Below are 6,000 nucleotides of genomic sequence, written 5' to 3'. Positions count from 1 at the left end.
GGCCTTGTATTTGCATCATAGGAGTGTTGTGGCATCTATACAGATGTCCCTTGGAAAATGTAATCTGCCATATTCGTATCACATGTTTCGTTTTTGTTTTCTGCAATGCAATGTTGACATTTCCCCATTGAGAGGGTTCCCTACCTTTGAATCTGAGAAAATCTTTGTAACTGCGGTAGGATGCAGTGGAAGGGATAGGGTTTGACCTCTGAGGCGAGGTCATGAAGGGTCATGTGGCTTCTGTCTGGCTCCCTCTCTCTCAGGATGCTCACCTCAGGAACCCAGCTGCCATGTGGTAAGGAAGCCCTGGCCACTTGGAGAAGCCAGTCACAGGTGTTCCAATCCACAGTCTGAGCTCAGAGGTGGTCCTAGGCAGGACGAGGAGGGGAGAAAGGAGGCCGGGGGTGGGGGGGAGATGGAGGAGCCCGGAAATCACCCCTAGTGTGCTCACTAGCCAACTGGAAATGTCTTTACTATGCTCACTGCTGCTGCTGCTGCTAAGTTGCTTCAGTCGTGTCCTACTCTGTGCGACCCCAGAGACAGCAGCCCAACAGGCTCCACCGTCCCTGGGATTCTCAAGGCAAGAACCCTGGAGTGGGTTGCCATTTCCTTCTCCAATGCATGAAAGTGAAGAGTGAAAGTGAAGTCACTCAGTTGTGTCCGACTCCTAGCGACCCCATGGACTGCAGCCTACCAGGCTCCTCCATCCATGGGATTTTCCAGGCAAAAGTACTGGAGTGGGGTGCCATTTCCTTCTCCGACTATGCTCACTAACCAACTGGAAATGTCTCTACTGTGCTCACTAACTGACATAGGGAGACTGAACTTTCAGTAGCTTTGCTCCAAGATCCCGTGGATCTGTCTCCTGCTTCAACAGTGTTTGGACAGAATGGACCCAGGGATGCCCCTTGGTGCAGCCTCTGACCACCCTCCAAACTCTTTTTGCAACCTTCAGAATCAGCCACACAACTGTCCTCGACCACTGGGACCAGCCAACACCACTTTTTGAGCTTAACTCCTTAATACCCACCAACCATGAGCTCCCAGATTCATCAGAATTATTTCACCTAGGTAGAGACTGCCGTCAACCACCTTGTCAACCTGCATCTGTGGGCCTCCATCACCTATTTCTCCCTGGGGTTCTATTTTGACCACGACGATGTAGTTCTGGAGGGTATGGGCCCCTTTTTCCATGAATTGGCCAAGAAGAAGCACCCAGTGTCTCTTGAATAATGCAAGACCAGTGCAGTGACCGCACCCTCTTCCAGGACGTGCAGAAGCTTCTCGACACGAGCACAGAAAATCCAGGATGCCATGGAAGCCACCCTTCTCATGGAGAAGAACTTGAACCAGGCCATTTTGGACCTGTGGGCCCTGGGTTCTGCCCGAGCAGACCCCCACTTCTGTGGTTCTGGGAAAGCTGCATCCTGGATGAGCAGGAGAAACTCACGGAGGAGATGGGTGACCACGTGACCAACCTGCACAGGCTGGCCGGTCCCCAGGCTGAGTTGGGCAAGTATCTCATGGAAAGGCTCACCCTTCAACATGACTAGGAGCCTCTGGAGCCCGGCCGCCTTTGAGTAGGCCTTCTGGGGCCAGGGCTTCTGTCTGAAGCCCTTTTCTGCAGCCCCTAGGCAGCATTTTAATCATCCTGAAGCCCTCTCCCAAGCTCTGGACCAAGCAGAAACAATTACGTTTTTGCAGGGGGAAAAAAGGGAGAGGGGGGCATATAGAATTTCCCATTTGTTCTAGAAGCTGAGATACCCCTAGGAAGAGATAGGGTCTCCTCCCCCTAAAGGGGATGCCCACACCCTTTCTCTCTGGGTATGCATTGCGGCCTTGCTTCTATCTCATCTCAACAAGCCATTTCTCTATGGGCTGACCCACTTGTTGTTGTGCTATGTCTCTAATAATAAACTTTGCATCTGCATTTACAAAAAAAAGACAAAACAGCCCCTTTCTCAGTTCCTGCTGGAGAAAACTCTGTAAATTTAACTGACTGAGCCTTCCACAACTGGGAGAACCAAGCTCAGATTTTCTATAATCCTGACCAAGTTTTATACTTATAGTGAACACATGTCATGGGAATTAATTTGTTCTTTGAAATAAGAGTTCCCCTTTGTTACAGATGACTAAACAAAGCCTAGGGAAGCTGATGGCGAATCTCCTTCATATGACTCCTGGGGACGATGGCTAAGTCATCTTTGCCCCTTATGTTTGACTATTTCCATAAAATCACCGGGGTCTGCTTCCCCGTGCTTGCTAAGTCGCTTCAGTAGTGTCCGACTCTTTGCGACCCCATGTACTGTAGCCCGCCAGGCTCCTCTGTCCACGGGATCCTCCAGGCAAGAATACTGGAGAGGGTTGCCATTTCCTGCTCCCCGGTAGGTAGCTGCTTATGCTTAGTTACTTACACAGCAGACAATCCCGACCAGAAAGCATTTGCGTGGAAACTTACTAAGATCCCTGCTCTCTTTCCCCAGTTTGGTTGGGCGAGGTGCCCCTCCTCTGTCCCATAGTGCCCTCCTTGCCTTACCCCCCGGTGCTGTGCCTTCACTCTCAGAGGACTCACTTCGTAGCTGCCTTCCCTTGCTGGATGGATATTCTTAGAAGGTAGAGAGAATGTGAGCCTCTTGTCTGGATCCAAAGATCCAAAGTACAGTTCTAGGCTCAGAATAAGTCCACAGTGAAAGTCTGGGGAATGTCGAATGAATGATGCATGCCCGGGCGACACCGCCCCAACTCCATCCCCCGTTAGCATCCTGTGCTGTGTTTTCTTGGCTGTCCCTGCTCTGGGAAATAGGGATGGTGCAGGAGGAGCTGCTCCTTCTAGAATGGATCTGCTGCCCAGCTGCACAGACTGAGGTCAGAAGAAAGTCCTCAACTGTCAGCTCCTCCAGGGTCTGGTTTATCTGCAGAAAGCCCCCTTGCCCAATTTGTTATTGTTCAGTTGTTAACTCGTGTCTGACTCTTTGTGACCCCATGGACTGCAGCATGCCAGGCTTCCCTGTCCCTCACCATCTCCCAGAGTTTGCCCAAGTTCATGTCCGTTGAATTGGTGATGCCATCCAATCATCTTATCCTCTGTCACCCTCTTCTCCTTCTGCCTTTAATCTTTCCCAGAAGCAGGGTCTTTTCCAATGAGTTGGCTCTTTGTATCAGGTGGCCAAAGAATTGGAGCTTCAGCTTCAGCATCAGTCCTTCCAACAAGTATTCCGGGTTGACTTCCTTTACGATCGACTGGTTTGATCTTCTTGTAGTCCAAGAGACTCTCAAGAGTCCTTCAGCTCTCTGCCTTCTTTATGGTCCAGCTCTCACATCCGTACATGACTTCCTTACTCAAGGCCATGCCACATTCTGAATCCCGTGACTTAATACAAGAGGAGGTAAAAGTGGCTCTTGGTCCAGTGGGGTCCAACTCACATGGTCCTCTTTTACTCTAAAACTCCCTGCCTGGTAAACTGAAGAATTTCTGAGCCTACATCACACTTCAACTCCCCATTTGCCCATTTTCATCATCCCATCTTCTTTTCACAGGTGCTGGTCCTCAATAAAAATTTTATGCTGCAAAGTCCATCTCAGTGTCTTCCTCTGGGGAACTCAACCCACAGGAATTTTTCTCGTCTTTGATTCATTCACAAGGCTCTTTACCGTTGGTCAACTTGACTGTTTACCGAGTTAACTTACAATGTTGATTTTGTGAAGGTTTAAAAATATTCAATTCTGATTATGGCTCAGGAGACAATTGATAACTCCAAACGAAGGCTGGGCATAATATCCACGGAGGGATTACTTGGAAAGGTTGGTAATGCCTTTTTCATTGACACTTAGGAAGATACATTCAGCTGAAATTAGACATTTTTGTGAGATCCCTGCATTGACTGATAATACTCAGATTGCTGGTTTTCTTTTTGCTTGATCACTCTTCTGCTGATCTGGATTATCAAATGTCCTGCAGAGAAAAACTGCTTCAGCTGACAGATATGAAGTTCAAACCATATGAGTCCTACTTCTCTGGAATTTTGTCCCCTCAGGTCCTTGGTGCCTTGGTACCACTCTGATGCCTTCAAACAGCCTCTTCTTCCCCATCTTCATGTTTTCAATCATTCTTAAGGGGAGTGTTACTCTGTTACAAATTAATCTGCCACAGCTGGGGGCAGAATTGTTTAGGATCATCTTCTTTCCAACTCACTAATCTTAACCAACAGAAGTGATTTGAAAGAATAGATGTTATCTTTTGTAAAGAAGAAGGGGATCTCAGATCAAAAGGTTATTAGAGGAAAAAATATAATATTGAGCAGGTTCTGGAGAAGTGTGTGTTATTTTTCAATCAGAATTTTCTTAGATTCATCCTCAGGAAAACATGGCTTTCATTTCCCCATTATTGCTGTTGTTTGGTTGTTAAGTCAGGTCCGACTCTTTGCAACCCCACGGACTGTAGCACGTCAGGCTTCCCTGTCCTTCACTAGCACCCTGAGTTTGCTCAGACTCACGTCCATTGGGTTGATGATGCCATCCAACCATCTCATCCTCTGTCACCCCCTTCTCCTCTTGCCCTCAATCTTTCCCAGCATCAGTCGTTTCCAATCATTTACCCATGAATGCATTCAAATTTTATTTCTTCCTGTTATTAGTTTTTATTTCTTTATGTTAGTTTTCCTAATTCCATCACTTTGTACCACAGAAAGTTATCAAAAGTTAAATTTTTGAGTTAAAATCCTTTATTTTGAAAACCTTTTAACTCTCAAGTTAATTCCCAATTATTTACAGTGAAATATAGGGGAAATTTGTATTCATAATTCAAATCAATGAATAATTTTAAAATTTTATCTTTGGTTTTGAATGCAGGTCATATTTTGCTTGTTAAAGATTTATCATCCTTCATCAGTTGTATGACATTCTACAGTTCTTTAAGATACTCCACCATTATTATAGTAATTGGTGTCTTTTGTAAATATTGATGTTTTTGGCTGTGCATACAGTTAAATTTTCTTTTCCTTCTTTCAGTCTATAATAAGATAATAACAATACTGTGAGTCTCCATTATGTTAGTTTCATATTCAAGGAATATCAAAGACTCCACAGTCAGTGTCAAACCCCTGGTGAGTAGTTGGTGAAGATCTCTACTATCTGAATGGAGATGAGGCAATCCTCAGAGGGGAGAAAAAGCCAAACAAAGGAAGAGAAAGCCTCTCTGAGCAGATTAGGGCAAAATTCAGGTCTATTGACACATGCTGGCTAGAAGAATGACCTTCCCCCAACCCCTTGCTGGGATTCTGCACCTCTGAGAAGGAACTGGAACAAAAGTGATTCATTTAGGTGTTTCTCTTACGGCGCGTCCCGCTGCCATTGCGACACCTCGAGAGCCGCTTACCTGGTCAAACAGGCTGTGCTCACCTGGATCTGATTCTTGCCAAGAACTTTATTTTCTTACTCTGAAGAACAGTGACTATGGTTTTCTGATTTGTACGCAATCTTATCTAGTTAGTTGGTAGTTCTTCCATTCATTCATTCATTCAAGGATTTATTTTAGACCTGCTCCGTGGAGGAACCACTCATTTACCCGCGCTCCATCATATAGCGCGTACAGCATGTTCCCTTTTAAAACTCACCATTCCCCTGCCTTCTTCCTCCCTTCCTTGACCTGTCACCCATTTTCTCACTGGCACCCCATCAGACCCTAGGGGAAAAGCCTAACGATGACTCAGGAAAGGAAAGAGGGCTTCCCTGGTAGTCCAGTGGTTAAGAACCTGCCTGCCAGTGCAGGGGACAGGGGTTTGATCACTGCTCTGGGATGCTTCCACATGCTGCGGGCCTTCTAAGCCTGTACTCCATGACTACTGAATCAGCACTCTTGAGCTCACAAGCCACGGCTACTGAGCCTGCTGGCCTAGAGCCCGTGTCCCCAACAAGAGAAGCCACTGCAACGAGAAGTCCAGGGACCACAACTAGAGACTAGCCCCCACCAGCCACAACTAGAGAAAGCCCTCACACAGTAAT

At 46.6% G+C, this 6,000-nt stretch overlaps 1 pseudogene; it reads left to right on the top strand.

Moving 5' to 3' along the window:
* Window positions 1-1,035: 1,035 nt before the first annotated feature.
* LOC129647425 (ferritin light chain-like) lies at window positions 1,036-1,553 on the top strand (annotated as a pseudogene).
* Window positions 1,554-6,000: the final 4,447 nt, after the last annotated feature.

This window comes from Bubalus kerabau, chromosome 3 (genome assembly GCF_029407905.1).
Source record: "Bubalus kerabau isolate K-KA32 ecotype Philippines breed swamp buffalo chromosome 3, PCC_UOA_SB_1v2, whole genome shotgun sequence".
In the NCBI taxonomy this organism is placed as follows: domain Eukaryota; kingdom Metazoa; phylum Chordata; class Mammalia; order Artiodactyla; family Bovidae; genus Bubalus; species Bubalus kerabau.
The sequence above is the reverse complement of the archived record's forward strand: the minus strand, read 5'-3'. Positions and strand labels throughout refer to the sequence as shown.